This window comes from Protopterus annectens, chromosome 1.part2 (genome assembly GCF_019279795.1).
Source record: "Protopterus annectens isolate FY-2018-M chromosome 1.part2, PAN1.0, whole genome shotgun sequence".
Classification (NCBI taxonomy): domain Eukaryota; kingdom Metazoa; phylum Chordata; order Ceratodontiformes; family Protopteridae; genus Protopterus; species Protopterus annectens.
In genome coordinates, this window is record NC_056727.1 from 927,580,242 (window position 1) to 927,599,591 (window position 19,350).

At 41.2% G+C, this 19,350-nt stretch overlaps 1 protein-coding gene across 1 annotated transcript in view; it reads right to left on the bottom strand.

The window, feature by feature from the left end:
* EPHX1 (epoxide hydrolase 1) overlaps positions 1–19,350 on the bottom strand; it is a gene marked incomplete in the record, with an annotated part of 687,022 nt that overhangs the window by 156,987 nt on the left and 510,685 nt on the right.

Below are 19,350 nucleotides of genomic sequence, written 5' to 3' on the forward strand. Positions count from 1 at the left end.
CAAAAAGAAGGAAGGATCCCCCCAAAACAACAGTAAAACAAGTCAGAATGACTATTTAACAGACTATGATCCCCCCCCCCCCACCAACTCAGACTGTCACTTATCCCCAACAGAGAGTGACTCTCCATTTCTCTCATTGGCAACAAATAGTTTCAAATAGATTCCACATGACAGAGGGAGGATATTCCTTTCTTTTAAGAAGTAATTCTTTGTCTGTCAGAACAAACTTCAACATATGTTGTCTCAAGGAGCAATACAGCCAGTTCCTCCCTCCCAGGTTGGGAAAGGTTTTTACTTATAGATGTTTTAATGTAAAAGAAAGTAAGTGTCCGGAGACTAGTTCTGGACCCTTCTATCATTACAAAATGTCTGATAGTGCTCGAGTTCACAATGCTGTCGCTTCACAGCTTGTTACCCATTCTTCTTCATTTAAGTTTTGTAGTAACACTAGATTTAAAAGTTGTTTATCATCACATCCCTCTTCACCCAGACTTTCCAAGTGTTTCTTAAAGTTTTCTGTGTCTGGATTGCATTATCAGTTTTCTTGCACTGCACCAAGAGTGCTCACAAACTGTCTAGCTCCAGTTATAACTCACTTCACATTACAGGGTATCCAATATTTTTTCATATTTAGAGGACTTGCTTATCTTTACAGTGTGTCAGGAATCTCTCTCTCTTGGTGAGAGATCTTTTACACAAGCTGGGATTCGAAGAGAACATTCAAAAGTATTTTTTGACTCCATCACACAGGATTGTGTTCCTGGGGTGTCTGCTAGACACTTCAGTTCAGAGTGCCTTCTTCCACATGAAAAAAAAAATTCTATCCCTAGAGCTATTTTAAGGGTTTTCCACTCACACATCAGTCTCTACAAGGGAATGCCTCAGGATTTTGGTTCTCACTATCTAGCAATTTCATGATACCCTTGGCAAGACTCCACATGAGAAAGATGTAATGGTGTCTTAAGTTTCTTTGGTCTCAGCACCAACATCCATTATCTTTTCAAATTTCAGTTCTGGGATTTGTCAGATGAGAAATCACTAGATAGAGATAGCAGAGATCCCTAAATCTAGGTATACCCTTCTCCACCCACCACCCCTGCTCCAAAGCAGTCACCACAAGTGCTTTGGACTTTGCTTCAAGAGCAGTGACGAGAGGGATAAAAGTGCAAGATACAGGGGGCAACAGACATACACAATATGAAAGAGATGCTTGCTCTAATCAAGGCATTCAACTCTCCGAATCACCTTTGGTCCCCTGGACCTCCAAGTTGTTACAGGCACTACCACAGTCATGTGGTACACATCAACAAGCAAGGAGGAACCGGGTTTTACCCCTACACAGTCTAGTCATTGTTAGCTTGTGATACAGCTTTACAGCACAATCTCACTCTATAGGCATCCAATATTTAGTCAGAATAAACGTGTGTAACAGACAAGCTAAGCAGGACAAAGGCAGACCCTCACAAATCGAAATTAGATCAAGGAGTCTTCCAAGATTTGATCTATTTGTGGAGAGTTCCTTAAACAGACCTCTTTTACCTCATCTCTGAACAATTAGCTGGCAAATTTCTGCTCTAGGACACCAAGAAAGAAGGTCTGAAAGACAGATGCCTTTTTCTTTCCTTTCTTGGACAGGAATGTTCCTATATGCGTTTCCACCATTTCCACTGACATTCAGGGCGCACATGAAGATTGAGAAGGAATCCCTCAAGATCACTGTGGTGACTCCCTTCTGGCCCAGGCAATAGTAGCTCTTCCTACTTTTGGAAATGGCCAGGGGCAATTACCACAAATTTCCTCACAGAATGAATCTACTCGCACAAGATCGGGGTGTTTGATGCATCCTGACCCCAATAAACTTCAACTGACCTCCTGGATCGTAGGGTCTTAATTCCTTTCAGGCATCTGTTTACTAATGATGTACAGCAGTTACTGATGGAAGTAAGAAAGCCTGATACTAGAAAAATCATACATTAGCAAATGGAGAAGGTTTTGTAGTTGGTGCCAACATAACGATCACCCATTCAGGGCTAGTATTTCTCTGGTTTTATAATGTGTGTGTGAGTTATCCTATGGCCTATTTTACTCCTCTGTCAAAGTTCACATTGATTTCAGCATGTCTGCCCATGGACCCCCCCCCCCCCTTTCAAAGCATTCTTGCACGTGAACATGTTTTTTAAAGGAGTTTTGCATAAGAAACCTCCAAGAAAATCAGCAGCTAATCCTTTGAATCTTAATTTGTGTTAGAGAAGCTAACACGTGCTCCATTTGAAAACATGGAAATCTGTTTCACTGATTGCCCTTACCTCTGAATTGCCCTTACCTCTGAATTGCAAGTTCTTATGGTGAGTCAACCCTATCTCAATTTCCACACAGATAGGGTTTTATTGCAAAATAATTCTTCTTTTATGTCTAAAGAGGTATCCAAGTTAACTTTAAACCAAATCATCTATCTCCCTGTTTTCTTTCCTGAACCCAAAATGAGGGGAAAAAAGGATATTCCATACCTTGATGTCCACAGACAACTCAAGTACTATATTGACAGAACAAGATCTTTCAGATCTTTGGAGCTGTTCATGTTTTGTAAAGGTAAGAAGAAGGGGCAACTTGTCCCAGAAGAGACTATTTCCAGATACTTGCCCCAGTCTATTACTGTTTTTGTTACTCTCACCACAACAAAACTATTTCAGGCAGGGTCAAGACTCACTCTACCTGGACCTTGGCTTCATCTATGACTTTTGTAAATGGTAGGATTCTAAAAGTATCCTAGAAGCAGCATCTTGGTCCTCTGTACATTTATTTTATTTTATTTATTTATTTTTTACAAAGCACTAGGGTCTGGATCAGGCTTTACTAGGACCATTTCCCCAGGGGGTCCTAGACCCTTCCCCCTTCTACCTCCCAGTTGTTGTAAGCTAGGGTAATCTACCAATATAGCATAGGGTACTGCAGTAATGATCACTGATGAACCTAGTACAGTTGTTTAAGTAAAGTTACCATAACAGTAGATGTTCGAATGATCACTGTTGCAGTAGCCACCTCCTCCCTCCACCCTCTTTTGTTTTTAAGTTTGTTGCTTTGCCAGGCTGTGGACATTTACATACAAATTTTTCCTTCTAGCTATGTCCCCTCAGGGCTCAGCCTCCCTCTGTCAGTTGGAATGAAAGCTCTCAAGGGCTTAGACCCAAGCCTGTGTGTTTAGACAGCTCAGATTGAGCTGCTCCTGGCTTAAGTGTGTGGAAGGTGTCCTGAAGATTTGGAAGCTTTCTGGGTGTAATATCCTATTGCAGGATATAACTCATATAAGTCATGGCTACTACAGCAGCAATCATTTGAATATCTACCATTATAAGTTTACTGACACAACTCTACTTTCTTTTTGAACGGAGTCGAGCTTAGCCTTACTGCATTAGGCAAGGTAAAGTTTGAAAATTCTGTATGTTCTTTTCTTTGCGTTTAATGATTTGCTGATTTTATAACTCCACTAGTTAGGTTTACCACAAGATATTTTACTATATTTATGCCCCAGGGGATTAATTTAACAATGCAGTTGTTCGAACTATTGCAAAGAGCTGTGAATGACTCATCAACAGACTGCAAAGGGAGCCTAATTCATGGACAAAGTTGACTAATGCAAGGCAATAGTTCACAGTATCATAGCTACTGTTCAAAAAATAATTTTTATTGGATTTGCTTTGGTGTTTATGAGGAATGTCACAGCAGTGTTGTTGTAGCAAAATATGGTAGGATAACATTTAGTTTAGCATAGTTAACAGGGGTGTTTGTCACAATGATATCCTTTATGGTTCTGCCCAGTGCTGATGTTTTTATTATGTGCTCAAGACAGTTAACGTGTTCAAAGTTAAGTAGTTTATTTACCTGAGGCATATTCTTCCCAGTCACAACAAAGACAATTTAGGCCACCAATAAGAAAAGTGTTTTCATTATGGGAAATACCTAAACTGGTAAACCCTTTTCAGTAAGTTATTAAGGATGCTGTCATGTTCTTGAGGTGAGACAGATGGGTGTGGTAATATATTATAAAAAAAAAAAAAGTTATGTACTCCTCATAACGTTCCACCTGAGCTGTTGCTTTTCACTTGTCTTCAACCTGTAGGAATACGGATCCGGTACGGATCCCACTCGGCCACATTTTCCAGCATCACATCCGAACTCCTCCCCTACCCATAATACCCCTGTCTCCCTCCTCCACTCAGATCGAGTTTGCTGCCGACAATAGCACCCCAACCTAACCAAGTGCCTAACACACTGGCATTAGTACCACAAAAGCACCATAAGGAACACAAAGCCTTACTAGACTAGGCCTATGCCTCTTCCATCCAGACTACTACACAGCCCAGAAGGAAGGAGGGATGGTAAGACAACTGAAAAGCAATAACTCAGATGGAACATTATGGTGGGTACATAACATTTTTATCTAAAGTTGTTGTTTTCATTTGATCTTCAACCTGTGGGACACAGTCCCAAGCTACCCAAAGACTCTGGGAGCCCCTCATGGAAGGATATTCCAGAGCATGGCGGAGTCAAAGGAAGTCCTGTCTCTGGATAGGAGATCTAACTTATATGCAAAATAAACATGTGAGATGATGCCCAAGTAGCTGCAGAGCAAATATCATCCAAAGAAACTCTAGACCAAAAGGCCGCTGAAGTAGCCACAGACTTAGTAGAATGCACCTTGACATGAACTGGTGGACATAACCCTTTGGGTTTTTATATGCCATGGCTATGAACTGAGATATTCAATGAGCAAGAGTTATCTTGTACACAGGCTTAGAGAAGGAAACAAAAAAGCTGATCAGACTTATGAAAGGACTTTGTTCTGTGCAAATAAAAATACAGTTGCCTATGAACATCAAGTAAATACAATTTATACTCTCCTTTATTCTGAAAGTTCGGAAAGAAAACAGGAAGATTCATGACCTAGTTATTGTTAGATTCTGAAGCCTCTTTCAGAAGAAAGGAAAGGCTTGTCCATAAAGAAAGCCTGTCTTTATGAAACACCATATAAGGGGGTTTGACAGATAAGGACTGAATCTCCGAGGTAATATCAAACAGAAAAGTTGTCTTTCAAGACAGGAAATGTAAATCCACCAAAGCAACTGTCTCAAAGGGAGAAGAAACCAAGGCTTTTAGGACTAAAGTAAGATCCCAAGGAGGCATAAGGCAAAATTTTAATTAATTTAAAGCTTTATACTAGATTACTTAATTTAAAAGTGTTTTTATCAACTAATAACAATGACTGTTTTAGTGATACAGCCCATTTGACACTGAAGCGTAGTAGTACATTCATTCCACCAAGTAATCCCAGGATTCATATTTTTGAAAAATTATGTGAGATTCAGTTCAGAAAAGTTTTGAAGAAAGAAAATGATATGGCTGAGAATCTCACATCTGCTGAAAATTTTGTCTTAAAGAAATTACTACCTCTGACAATTTTAGAGTTATGAAACCAGACAAGGGAGGTGGTGTGGTAATAATGACTAATACAGATTATTACAATAAAATGACCATCATGTTGAATGATACTAATACATATGAAAAAGTGACGAAATATGAGATGTCAAGGGCCTATATGAAAGTGGATTGGTTACTATACGAATATTTGATGGAAGGAATTTTAACTAAAGATGAATACTGTTATCTAAGTGTTGAATTTCCAGTTACTCCAACGGTGGTTTTTGGTATCCCAAAGATACAGAAGGATGTGTACAATCCAACTTTCAGGCCTATTGTTTCTGCAAGAGGTTCAAAAACTGAGGCCTTGGCATCTTTAATTGATGTTAATTGCAAAGATACTCTTGCTAAATTACCACACATTTTAAGAGATTCCTGGCATTGTCTGGATTTAATTAGACAAAATAACGCCAGGACTGCTTCCGACTTCATTTTGGCTACTATTGATGTGGTCAATTTATTTTCAGTTATTCCTCACAAGCAGGGTCTTGAAATGTTTGAGGCTAGTTTATTGAGTTATAGTGGCATGAATGTCACTAAATGCCGCCTTTTAACTGAATTAATGGAAATTGTGTTGGAAAAATAATTTTATATTAATGGTGAACTCTAGAGACAAAGTACTGGTGTTGCAATGGGCGCCAGATGTGCTTCTATTTATGCAAATTTGGTGCTAGCTAAATGGGAAATTGACTCAGTGTTTACATCTGCTTATTTGCATAAGGTATCCCTAATTTTGCATTATTTAGATGATATTATTATATTTTGGACAGGTGAAAAGGCTGAGTTGATTGAATTCATTGAATATTTGGGTAGGACATCTGATTTTCTTAAGTTTACTAGTAACATTCAAAACAAACAATGTGAATTTCTTGATCTTATTTTGTCCCATGATGACAATGGTTTTCATTCCAACATTTTTAGGAAGAAAACCTTTTCTAATTCTTTTTTACATTTTAACAGTTGTCATCCTTTTTATCAAAAAAAAAATGTGATTAAGGGGCAAATGGTTAGATTATCAAGAATTATTAGTGATGATAATATATTCAAACAAGAAATTGAAAAACTGTCCAATATGTTTATAGACCGAGGATACCCCAATGACTTAATTGGTACTATCAAAAGGGATATTTATATTAATAGGACCATAGTTTATAGACCCATTATCAAATATGGGTGTGACAATTTGTCACAAGGCCAATTCCAGTTTGCCTAGATAGGATTAATTTATTTTGCCATATAATGATGCATCACATTACTTAGCTAACATCATTAAGGAGACATGGACAAGTGTTTTTATAAACAACGCTGAGTTATCTAAGATATTAGGAAGTCAGCCTAAAATTACATTTAGTACAGGGAGAAACTTAAAGGACATCTACGAGTCTAATGTTAACAGGAATTTATATAAAACATCTAAAATGAGTAAATGTGGTACTTGTCACACTTGCAAATACATTAATGATAGTCCCTATGTTGCAATACACAGTTACAGTAAGACCATTAGATGCCCAGGATATTGTAATTGCAACACGAAGATGGTGATATATCTGGCAACTTGCTCAACATGCTCGGCAATTTATGTTGGTAAAACCATTAGGAAAGTTAAGAGAACGCATAGTTGAGCATGCTAGAGATATCAAGAAACATAAGACTACGAGTTCCTTATATATGCATAGTACCAGATGTCCAAATTTTAAAAGATTTATATTTTTTGTCAGATAGAATTCCATACAACATTCATAAAGGCAGTGATGAGAAGACTATGCTTGAGGCTATGGAATGTTTATGGCAATTCAGATTAAATGCTTGTATGCTACCTGGTATTAATGAAAATATATCTATCTCAAGTATTTTAAAATATAGGTCACATTTTATATAACCTAATTTTGTGTATATAGTTAAGATTCAACATATTTATAATTTTATTTAAATATTTTATATTAATATATTTTAAGTTTATTACATTTTTATATGTACAGTGTTGACATATATATAATATGTATTTCAAACTGGTTGTTTTATATTTGTGCAAGTCACTAACATATACCTCTACATTGAATTGATCAATCAATTAATTATTTAATTGATCAATTATGTTATTAGGCAGTTTTTGTATATATATGAATGGCCTTGATGTTAATCCTTTGTACTCTGATGATGCCCTAATATGTGTGGGTGAAAGCGCCAAGTACTTTTTTATTTTTTATGTTTGTGGAATAAAACGGTTGATGCAGTTCACTGTGTGGTTTTTGTTATCTTACTAGTTTCAATTCATTTTTGTAGGCATAAGGTTCTTGACTGGGGGTCTAAGTAAAAAGGTACCTTTCAAAAAGGCTTTACAAAGCTTGGAAGAAGCTAGGGGAAGCCAAATTGTCTCCTATATGAAAAAAGCTGCCAGCTGTACCTTTACCATAGAAAAACTGGCCCCCTGATGAAAGATACCTACCAAAAATTCCAAAATGGTGGCTGTGACACCCATGCGCTGGCCCAGTAATCAAGGATCCTCAATCCACAGCACTAACAGCAGTGAGAAGTGTCCACATTGGGAAGGATAACAAATACACACACAGTAAAGTACAATTTCCCTTAAGAGCACACAGAGATCACAGTCAATCTGGGGCTGGTTTCCCCCCTTTCTCTCCAGATTCCCTATAAGACTCCCCACTGGCACAGAGAGAGTGCTAAGAGGACTTGGCTTGGGACCCTGGTTAAGGTCCCTAGCCAAGTCCTCCTAGCACTCTCTCCATCCAACCAGTGCTTCATGTCTCTGCCCAAGTAGCTGACACACACACACATGCATACTTTGAGATATGATTTATATAAAACCACACAGATACTCCTGGGGAAGGTTGGCACAGGTACACTAGCTGTGTCCCTTCTGTCCAGGCTATAAGGTAGTAATCACTGCCACCATGACCCTTACTTATCAGCTACTAAAAAGGCCCTTACCAAAGGGTGTTCAATTATTACTGTGCAATATTATTATTCAATTAGTAAGTGTGACCAGAACTTTTTAAAGCTTAATGGAGTGACTTGGCCAGTATCACTATATACATGCAATGTTCTCTAGAGCTTAAATTATCTCTACACAAAATAGCCACAGTTGAAAGGTTTAAAAATATCTAATAATAAATAATAAAAACACAAGACAATACTTCAAGAGTTCAGAGATCACAGGAAAATGCTTAAAAGAATACAGTAGAATAGTTCTGACATAAATATAGAAAACAGCTAGTCTAAACTAACTATTTTCTATTCCTTAAGAGAAACACTAAAGTCTAAGATCCTACTTATATGCAGGACAGAGCAAAGCAAGTGCTGGTGAGTGGTCAGTTCTGAAGACAAATGCAAAATGCTCTCTGTCTCTGAGAAAGTCCTTTAAATTGATAATACATCCTGCTGACTTATTTTAGATTACATCATTCTTAACAATTCTCTGGTTTTCAAGGCTAACAGAAAATCTACATTAACATTTCTTAGTAAGCTTGCACCTGGTCAGGAAACTACAGCAATTAAAGACATTACATATGTAAAATGTAGCAATTAACTAATCTCAAAACAATAGAAAGAATCTGCTGGTTCAGGCACCATAGCTCCGAGCCCTGAGATCAGAACAGTCATAAAATGCTTGACTTATCAGCTTTCTTACAGCAGAGTGCACTGTTGTTACATTTTTGCAGTTCAACATCCAATACAATCTTTTCACATTTAAGAGAACAAGCCTGTGGCTTATATTAATATTTACAGATATACTAGATGTGCCCCTTCTGTCCAGGCTATAAGGTAGTAATCACTGCCACCAGGACCCTTATCAGCTACTAAAAAGGCCCTTACCAAAGGGTGTTCAATTATTACTGTGCAATATTATTATCCAATTAGTAAGTGTGACCAGAACGTTTTGAGGCTTATTGGAGTGGCTTGGCCAGTAACACTATATACATGCAATGTACTCTAGAGCTTAAATATTCTCTACACAAAACAGGCACAGTTGAGAGGTTTAAAAATATTTAATAATACATAATAAAAACACAAGAGAATACTTCTTACTTCACAGTGCTAGTCGAGAGTTCAGAGATCATAGGAAAATGCTTAAAATAATACAGGAGAATAGTTCTGACATAAATAAAGAAAACAGCTAGTGTAAACTTACTATTTTCTATCTAGGCCTTATGAAAAACACTGAAGTCTAACATCCTACTTACATGCAGACAGAGCAAAGCAAGTGCTAGTGAGTGGTTAGTTCTGAAGACCAATGCAAAATGCTCTCTCTCTGTCTCCAAGTCCTTTAAATTGATAATACATCCTGCTGACTTATTTTTAGATTGCATCATTCTAAACAATTCTCTGGTTGCCCAAGCTAACAAACTCTACATTAACATTTCTTAGTAAGCTTGCACCTGGTCAGGAAAGTACAGCAATTAAAGACATTATATATGTAAAATCTAGCAATTAACTCTAGTCTTAAAATAACAGAAAGAATCTGCTGGTTCAGACACCACGGCTCCAAGCCCCGAGATAAAAACAGTCATAAAATGCTCGACTTATCAGCTTTCTTACAACAGAGTGCACTGTTGTTACACTTTTGCAGTTCAACATCCAATACAGTCTTTTTACATTTAAGAGAACAAGCATGTGGCTTATATTAATATTTACAAATGACAGAATTATCTACACATATTTTCACAACAGGGACTGGGGCAGTGAAGGGATCCAAACTATGTTGGGATGCCCATAGTGAAAAACGTTTCCACTTTCTGGAATAAACCTTCCTGGTGGAAGATTTGTGAGCCACCATCAAAAACTTTTTAACCAGAGAAGACAGCCCAGGAGTCCTCACTATCACTGGAACTGGAGCAGCCAAGTGGTCAGCTTCAGACTGACCAGACCTGGGTGAGGGATCAGATCCTGAACCAGATCTAATGTCCAAGGACACACTGCATGAGACCATAGAGAGGAGAACCAAACTTGGCGAGGCCAGAAGAGGGCAATGAGGATTACTAGGCTCCCCAGCCGTTGAGCTTTCTGTATGACTTTTGGGATCATAGAAAGTAGAGGGTAGGCATATAGAAGACTGGAGGGCCAAGCATGAACTACAGCATCCCTAGGGGACTCCCCTACTGAAAAACTCACTGCACTTTGTGCTGGAAGGAGAGGCAAAGAGATCGCAGTAAGGCTAACCCCGCTTTAGAAAGATCTGTTCCGCTACTGAAGGATTCACAGACTACTTGTAAGACATCAGAATAGACCTGCTCAGCCTGTCCGCCAGGATGCTGGATCTCCCCAGAATGTGTGTTGCCACCAGAAAATGGCCAGAGATCACCCACTCCCACAATCTCATGGCTTTCCAACAAAGGGTCTAAAACCTGGTTTCCCCGGCTGTTGATGTACCAGACTACAGACATGTCTGTCTGAATGGCAATCGTCCCTTGAGGAAGATGGGCATGAAGAGCTTGCAATGCCAACAGCACTGCCTTCATCTCAAGGAAGTTGATATGCAGATGTGTCCTCCAGGGAAGACTACATGCCTTGGACTGCCCCCCCCCCACCCAAGTAGGGAGGCATCCGTGGTCACTATGGTCATTGGGGTGGGAAGGATAAACGGGCGACCCAGAAGGAGATCCACAGATTGAAGCCACAAGATAAGTGAATCCCTGCAGGCCTGAGACAAACTAACTGGATGGGATAATGGCAGATCTAGCAAGGATCACTGGATCGCTAGAGTCCACTGGAGAACTCTCAAATGCAGGCAAGCTGTGGGGATCAGCGTGATCATGGCCGCCATGGACCCAAACGTCTGAAGCACTGACTTTGCAGGAGGAATTTGGGTATGGATAACGTCTAGTACATGATGTTTGAGGGATTGAAGTCTGTCCAGAGTTAGAAAAATCTTGCTCTGAATGGTATCTAAACAAGCCCCAGTGAAGTCTAGAACTTGAACTGTAATCAACAGCGACTTGTTGACATTTGTGGTTCTGCCAAGCTGGTGAGCTTTCTGGAGAAGGAGATCCCTGGCTTGACAGAGGCAATGCATGGAGGGAGCACAAAGGAGCCAATCGTCCAGACAGGGGAAGACCATGAACCCTTGCAGCTGCAGGTGAGCAGCCACCACTGCCGTCACTTTAGTGAACACCCTGAGGGCGGTGGTGAAACCAAAGGATAGTGCTCTGAACTGGTAATGATTGGTCCCCGGCCGGAAGCAGAGAAACCTTTGAGAGCACCTGTCCATTTTGATGTGGTAGTACGTGTCCTGGAGGTCCACCGAGCACATCCAGTCATTTCTCTGCAAGAAGGGCAGAATGGATTGGAGAGTGACCATCCAGAATTTTGTCTTGGCAACGAACAAGTTTAGGGCTGAAAGATCCAAGATGGGTCTTAAAGCCCCCTGTCCTCTTTGGCACTAAAAATAACCTGGAATAGATGCCTGATCCAGACTGGTCTGGGGGTGGTGGGTGGGCTGGATGACTTGTTTTTCGAGCAGCTTGGAGATTTCCACTGCTGCTTCCTCCCACTGCACAGGTGGAATGTCCGGGAGGTGTTTGGGCGGAATTGGTGTTTGAATGAAGAGGACTGAGTAGCCTCTGGATATGATTGGCAACACCCAGTGATCATCTGTGATAGACTCTCAGGCTGTTGGGTGTAGCAAGAGATGTCCCCCGACTGCCTACAGAGATGAGCAGTCAGGCAACCCTTCAGGGCTGCTATGCAGGTCTGTCCGGGAAGGAATCCCAAGACCTCTGGCTCCTTGGATCTCCCCCCTTTGCCGAGAGGACGGCATTTGTCATATCCCCCTCTGCCTCTGGGGGACGGCGAGTCCTGAGCATTGCGGGAATAGCCCTGAGACTTCCGGAATCACATGTTCTTCACTCTCCGCTGATTCTGTAAAAAGGATCGTTGTGGGGTTGAGGAGTGGATCCTGATGGCAGACAAGGTCTTCCTGTCTTTCTCGCTCTGGACTAAAGTGTCTTGAACAATTTTTCCAAAAACAGTGGAACCATCATAAGGGGCATTTGTAAAAGACGCCTTGAAGGGCTCTGAGAATGCACAAAGCTGGAGCCCGGCATGACGTCTGATGGTAACGACTGTGCCGGCCCACCTAGAGGCACTTTTGGTAGCATGTGACAGGAGCCTCATAGGAGGTGTTAGAAATGGAAGTGAGGGTGGCCATACGGGTGGAGAACACCTTCTTCTCTTCTGCCGACATGGACCCTGGGGTAGACTCAACGACCTCTTTGACCAGGTCCTACTAAAGGCTGATCACATGTGCCATGTAGTTCAGCTCATGCACGGCAAACATGGCTGTAGCGTATACCCGCTTCCCAAAATGGTCCATGGGCCGGGACTCTCAGTGCGGTGGATGGACCGTACAGCTCTCCTGACTGAGTTCTTTCTTGATGGCTGCCACAACCACTATGGCATTAACCGGGGTACCCTTAGACCAGTGGTGCTTGTCAGAAGGTGCACTTAGAATTTTATCAGGGTGCTGGGGATGGGCTCCACTGTGTCAAGTTCCTTCCATGTCAGAGATGAAATCAAATCCACAAGTGGATCCATGAGAGGGGACACCCAGGAAAGTAGAAGGTTCTGTGACACACACCTCCAGGAACACTGACTCATCCAGGTTGGTTTTGGGCAGGCCACCCCTCATGCTGGTGTAGGATTTCTATGAGGTCTCCAAAGGAGACATCATCCGGGAGTCACGGGGCAGAACCCTCCCCTTTCTCTAAGTCAGTGCCTTTATTGGGTGGGGTCTCTGGGGAGGACTCGGAAACTTCTGGCCATTCTTGGGGGGGGGGGGGACTCCCTGGGGTGAAGAGGCAACAGGCTGTCAATGGTGGACTCTGGAGCAGAAAGAGAGCCAGGACGGACTCAGAAGACAATAACTTCAAGGGTCACAAGAGAGCGAAGAGGACCCTCTCCACCATGTCAAAAGCAGAGGCAGAACGAATCCCGGAAGCTGGGACCAAGGCCAGATCCGTAACCTGAGTCGACAGGGGAGTCAGATCTGAGCCTCCGGCCACTGTGACTCTGAGTGGAAGGGCTGACTCCGAAAACCTTGAAGCTGTCATCCCTTCAAATCCAACGGGCTGTGGCTATGGCTCAGAGCCGGACAGCTCCGAACTAATTGGAACAGAACCACTCAGGGCAATGGTCGGCATCAAGGTACCATCGGTACCAACCCCTCGATGCTGAGAAGCCTCAGGCCCAAGGACTCTGAAGCTGGAGGTCGGACCGGAGAAGGAGCAATGAGAACTACATGCTCCCAGCCTTGGGGGAGGGGGCAAGACTCCCATCTGGATCTGGGTCCGGATAAATTTCCACATCATCCTGTCCACCTCGGCTTCAGAAAGGCTGTAGGTAGACCGGATGGAGAAAGCCACAGATATGGGACTGGAGAGGTGCCGGGGAAAGGCTGATAAAGGGGATTGGCTCCAAGGGACCTCTGGTGAGAAGTGGTGCAACTGGAGCCGAAGGGAGCCCGGGATGGGATCCGGATGAGATTTAGCCAGGGGCTTGGCCGAGGAAGCACAGTTGGAAGACCACTTCCTGGGCCTATCTTGCTCTTTATTCTGGTACTTCTCCCAGTCCCTCTTGGCGAGTGGTCGAGTCCCAGAGGCCAGGGTGGAGGAAGAAGCAGAAGTAGAGGCCTTAGAGGAAGGTGGAGGAAGGAGGCCCTTCAAGATCAATTTGTTCCTCGTATCGTTCAATGCCCAGGGACAGATCGAACAGGGGGTGTCCAGGTGGAAGGCACCCAGACAAACAACACACAGAGTGTGGCCATCTGAAGGGGCAGAGCTTATAGCCACACTCTATGCCCTTTCAAAAACCTGGCTTGGGGTTTCAGCCATGGTAATGGACCACACACACACACACACACACACACACACACACACACACACACACACACACACACACACACACACTTACACAATAGGTAAAGGAGAAAGAAGGGAAAGAAAGGGGCCTATTTTTTTTTTTTTTTGGATTATAGGACCAACACCTGAGTGTAAGGAAGGGTAGCGTATAGAACTAGAGGTAAAAGGCTAACAAGGTAGAAGAGAAAAGAAAAAGGCCAGAAAAAATATTAGATTCACCTACCAGGAACTTGGAGCAAACAGACCACGATGCTGACTGTACACGCGGCAAACAAGATTTGAGGGAAGGTGGGAGACAGGGGCATTATGGGTAGGGGAGAAGCCTGGAGCTTGGATCCGATGCTGGAAAATGCAACCGAGTCAGATCCGTACCGGATCCATATTCCCACAGGTTGAAGATCAAATGAAAACTACTTCAGATCTGTAAGTTTACATTACTTACTGTAGCCTAGGTATAGAGTATGTCATGCCCACAATCTGTTTCTACAATCCTAGTTTTGAAAGACTGACCTAAGAAGCTGGATAGACCATCTTCTTGATTGGTGTGCTGAGGTCAGTGTATACAGTTGTAACCACATATCTGTGGAATGCAGGATGGGGCTTTGACCTACATCTTAGTGATGACATATAACCTGGCTCCATCAAAGGAAACTCAAGCCTCCAAAGAGTTTACTTTCTATTTATTTATTTAATTACTTAGGCAGTGGACTTTGAGTCCCACCTTCATTTTCTTATCTATGCAGTTTAGTTGAGTGTGTCCATTAAGTTAAACATGTCTACAAATCAATTGGAGGGAGTCCACTCAGCACCCTGATCCCTTTTAAAGGGAGGCAGAGATCACATCCCTTGCAAAGCAGGTCTTGGCCCCACACATTCCTCCCAAGTAGAGAGGCACTGAACCTCCCTGGGCTGATAACAGAATCTGTTCAGCTGTTGAAGTCAATAATCATAATTAGGTACCACTCTCAGTGAAGTGAGGAGCTCAATGACAGCAAAGGATTCACCATCTTGGGTAAGAGTATCCACAAAGTCAGACATATACCTCTGCCTCACTGGGAGGCATGTGTAGTGTCACTAACTCGAACATATACAACTGCAAAGTCAAAAGCATTATGAAAACCCTGGACATGTTTAATAGTCTCAGTAATGTCCCTAGTCTTAGCTCCAGATTAGTAGGACAATGTAACTATCTCCTTACCCAATTCTGTGATTGCAAGGTCTGTGCAGTGTTACAGAATCACCAGTTATGAAGTTTTTCCATTTAGCAGTTCAGTTATTAACTTGTATCCCTGTTAACTGGCATCCACTGATTCTCTATGTGCAATGTGTGGTAACTCAAGATACATGTATAATACAGGCACAGGAAGTGGGAAGTGAGCGAGTCAGCATCTTGGTACAACTTCTGCTGAAGTTAAAGGGGTGCTCTCTAATTAGGCTGTGTGTGTGTGTGTGTGTGTGTGTAGTACATATCTCCATTTTTCACACTTGAAATCAGTGGCCCCACTTTAAAAAAAAGTCATTCAGCATCAAGCATTTTATTCACTGTCTAAGGAGTCTTGGTGGCAAGAAGGCTGGAGATGGAGACTTTAGCTATTCCCTGCATTTTCTAAGGAAGAAGTACCTAGATTTAGTATACAGGGGTTGAACTGTGTTAAAAAGCTATGGGGAGATTACATTATTCATCTATCTAGGCCAACTCTGGTGGTATACAGGGATATAGCCCAGACTACAAGCTAAGTGACCAGAGTTCAATTAGCAGTGTGGGCAGCTGATGACACTGGCAGGAAAGGATGGGCATGACAATCCAAGGGAGGACAGTGGCCTCCAGCAGGCCATGGAATGATGTGATCCCTCAGAGAACAGACCCAATATGCAAATCATGGCCTGGAGCAGGACATCTAACTCAAACCACTGCTTTGTGGTAGCCTTTCCAGTGAGTATGGGGGAAGTATGCTACCATGAGAAAGGAATTGTGAGTCTCCTTAATGACATGATTCACCTGCCCCCACCCCACCCTGCTTAGGGGCGGAGTTAGGGCCATTAGAAACACCCTCATATCTGGGATGCTGGTGACAGAGGCACACACAAAACTCTCATGGCTACCTGAATACAGCCCCCTACACAAGGCTCTTATCAGTGTGGTTCTGAACGGGCCACCATCATGACGGAATGAACAACCTCAAGTTCAATAAGAGAAGGTTTGAGCTCCAGCAGATACAGGGAAAAAGAAACAAGAAGAAGAAAAAAGAAAATAAATAAAAATATTCACCTATCCATTGCCAAATGTAAAGAGGTGGCAACTTAGTCAAAAGATCAAATGAAGGCACGAACAGTACAAAATGGCACCAAAGGTTATTAGCATGGTGAAAATAGTTTTAAATGCAAAGAAACGTACATTATGGACAATTGGGAGAACTGTCCTAAGTGGAGCCACTAAAAAGCAAAAAGCTTGTTTAACTGTTCTATCTGAAGACACTGGCCAAACTCATAGTTATCAATTAGTAGTCCGTATTCTGAAAATATGGAACACACAGAGGTAATCAATTAATTTAATTAGTTTAAGGGGAGTGCTTTCAAAAAATTATATTTTTGTATTCCTAAAAAAAAACCAATGAGTGGGGGGAATACTGAAGTCAAATTAACATGAGGCAGACAACGCAAGAAACAGGGTATAAAAACACAAGTGAAGCAGGGCACATGGGTGAGAAGTCTGTTTTGTGACAGAAGCTGTCCAAGTAGGCTTTTTCAGGAAAACAAAGAAATATTTTATTTTCCCTTTAAATAAAAATGGTAGTTATAATCAACAGCTCCCCCACAATTCACAAGTAAATAACCTCCTATAGTTCTTAATGCTTTGTTTTCTCCCCTAAACCAAAACTTTTTAATATTCGAGAAAAATAAATGACAAATCGAACTCTGCAATAAAGAAAAATAAATGACAAATCGAACTCTGCAATAAAGCAACATGCTCCAGTTAAACAAAAAAAACAATATGAGCTACACAAACTGGTAAATGTGCTTTAATCACAGAGGAGTCGGGTCTGTGGCACAGGCTGTTCTGGCTGGTAACTGAAATGCTGGAACCTCCTTTAGCTAGTCTCGTAATAATGAGACTGAATGGCTGAAAAAGCAGACTTTTGTATGCTGAGATGCACATTTCTGAGAATATTTCCTTTTCTATGAGATAAGGTGATCTTGGAGTTAGTATACAGAAGTTGAGGGGTGTGGGGGGTTAAAGGAGAAGAGTGATGTTCAATATTCGCTCTTCTCCTGCATTTTGGGTGTTTTTTTGCCATGTCTCCACTTGGCATTATGAGTGCTGACGTTTCAAAAGACAGCAGTTCAAGTCAGCATTCTCAGGAAGACTTGCACAGGTGTTGCTGTCCCCTAAAACTAAATGCTAGTCCCCAGCTCATCCCACAATTCACAATTAACTTCTAGTTTCCATGACTTAACCAAGGAAAAGAACTTTAAACAAAATAGAACAGTGCAATAAAAGTATGTTGTGCATTCAAAAATAAAAGCGGTATGAGTAATACAGACCAAGAAACTTGCTTTTCTCACTGTATAGTCTATTCTGTGGCAGATGATGCTCAACACAGCTTTCTCAGGAAAGCAATGAAATATTTTATTTTCCCCTTGAACAAAAATAATATCTTCCATGTCCTCACAGTTTAAAGGTAATTCATTTCCTATAGTTCCTGTGACTCACCAAAAGAGGTAGAAACCTTTCCTATGACTCAACAGTTTTTTTCTTTCTTAAAGAACTTGTAATTTTCTACAAAAAAAGAACTGTAAAACTGTCTACAATTAAATAACATAGTCATTCACGAAAATCAGTGAGATATACAAATTAAGAAATCTAATTTTCTCACAGAGCAGTTTATTCTGTGTCACAGGTTCCTTAAGTCAGGAAAACATCTTTCCCCTTACATTTATTTATTTTTTTATTTAACATTTGTTTACCAAGAAAGTCCGACTGGGACAGAACCCATTTTAAGAGGAGACCTTGGGAGAAATGCTCCAGACACATCTTTGCAATGTGGGAGGAAACCAGAACACCCGAAGGAAACCCATGCGAATGCAGGGACGACATGCAGACTCCGCACAGAAGGCACCCCAACCTAGAATTGAACCAGAGAGCCTCTTGCTATGAGGTAACAACGCTAACCACTGCGCCACATACAAGCCTCTATCTGCTCCCAAAATTCACAAATAATTAACCTCATCAAGTTATGATTCAAAAAAGACAAGCTTTGTTTCTTTCCCTATAATATTATTTTTCTTATGTCATATGACAGTACTGTAAAACTATTTTAACCTGTTGCAATATTTTCTTTTTTTTTCTTTTTCACCCTCTACTTCCACAGCTGCCAGGGCTCTTGGGGCTGTATGCTTAGCTGCAACACTGACACATTCATCTGCCATGTCACTTTCTTTTGTGTCTCTACCTTCTCTCTGGATGTTTACACTTATGGTGGCAGGCTCAAAGGCTGTATTTCTATTTTGAAGGGTAGTTTAGACTTTGGGCTGTTAAATATTGTCTAAATTAGTTTGCAACTTATCTACTATATAAATACACCTGAAAATAGTTGCACAACAACACAAATGCTAACACTTCTCATTTTCAGAGTATTTATTTTGTACATATGACAGAGACCTGCTGATATAATGTATTACCTTATTCAGATTACCCTGAACACATCTCAGGAATTCTCCCAGATCTACTTAACTTACACCTACTTCTAGTAATTTTTAAATAGTGTATCAAAATATGACATCACTCCAACTAAACATAGGTCTTAAACTGTTTCAGTATGTTCTGAGTTGTAGTCACATCATTCAAATGATAACTCTTTTATACAATGAGTGATAATGCAAATGTAATCTACAAATCTGGAGATGTAGTTAGCCATATATAGTACACTTCTTACTGCCTTTGCTTTGCAACTGGTAACATATCATTGATGATTTTTACTTTTATCAGACCAGATGACTTCCT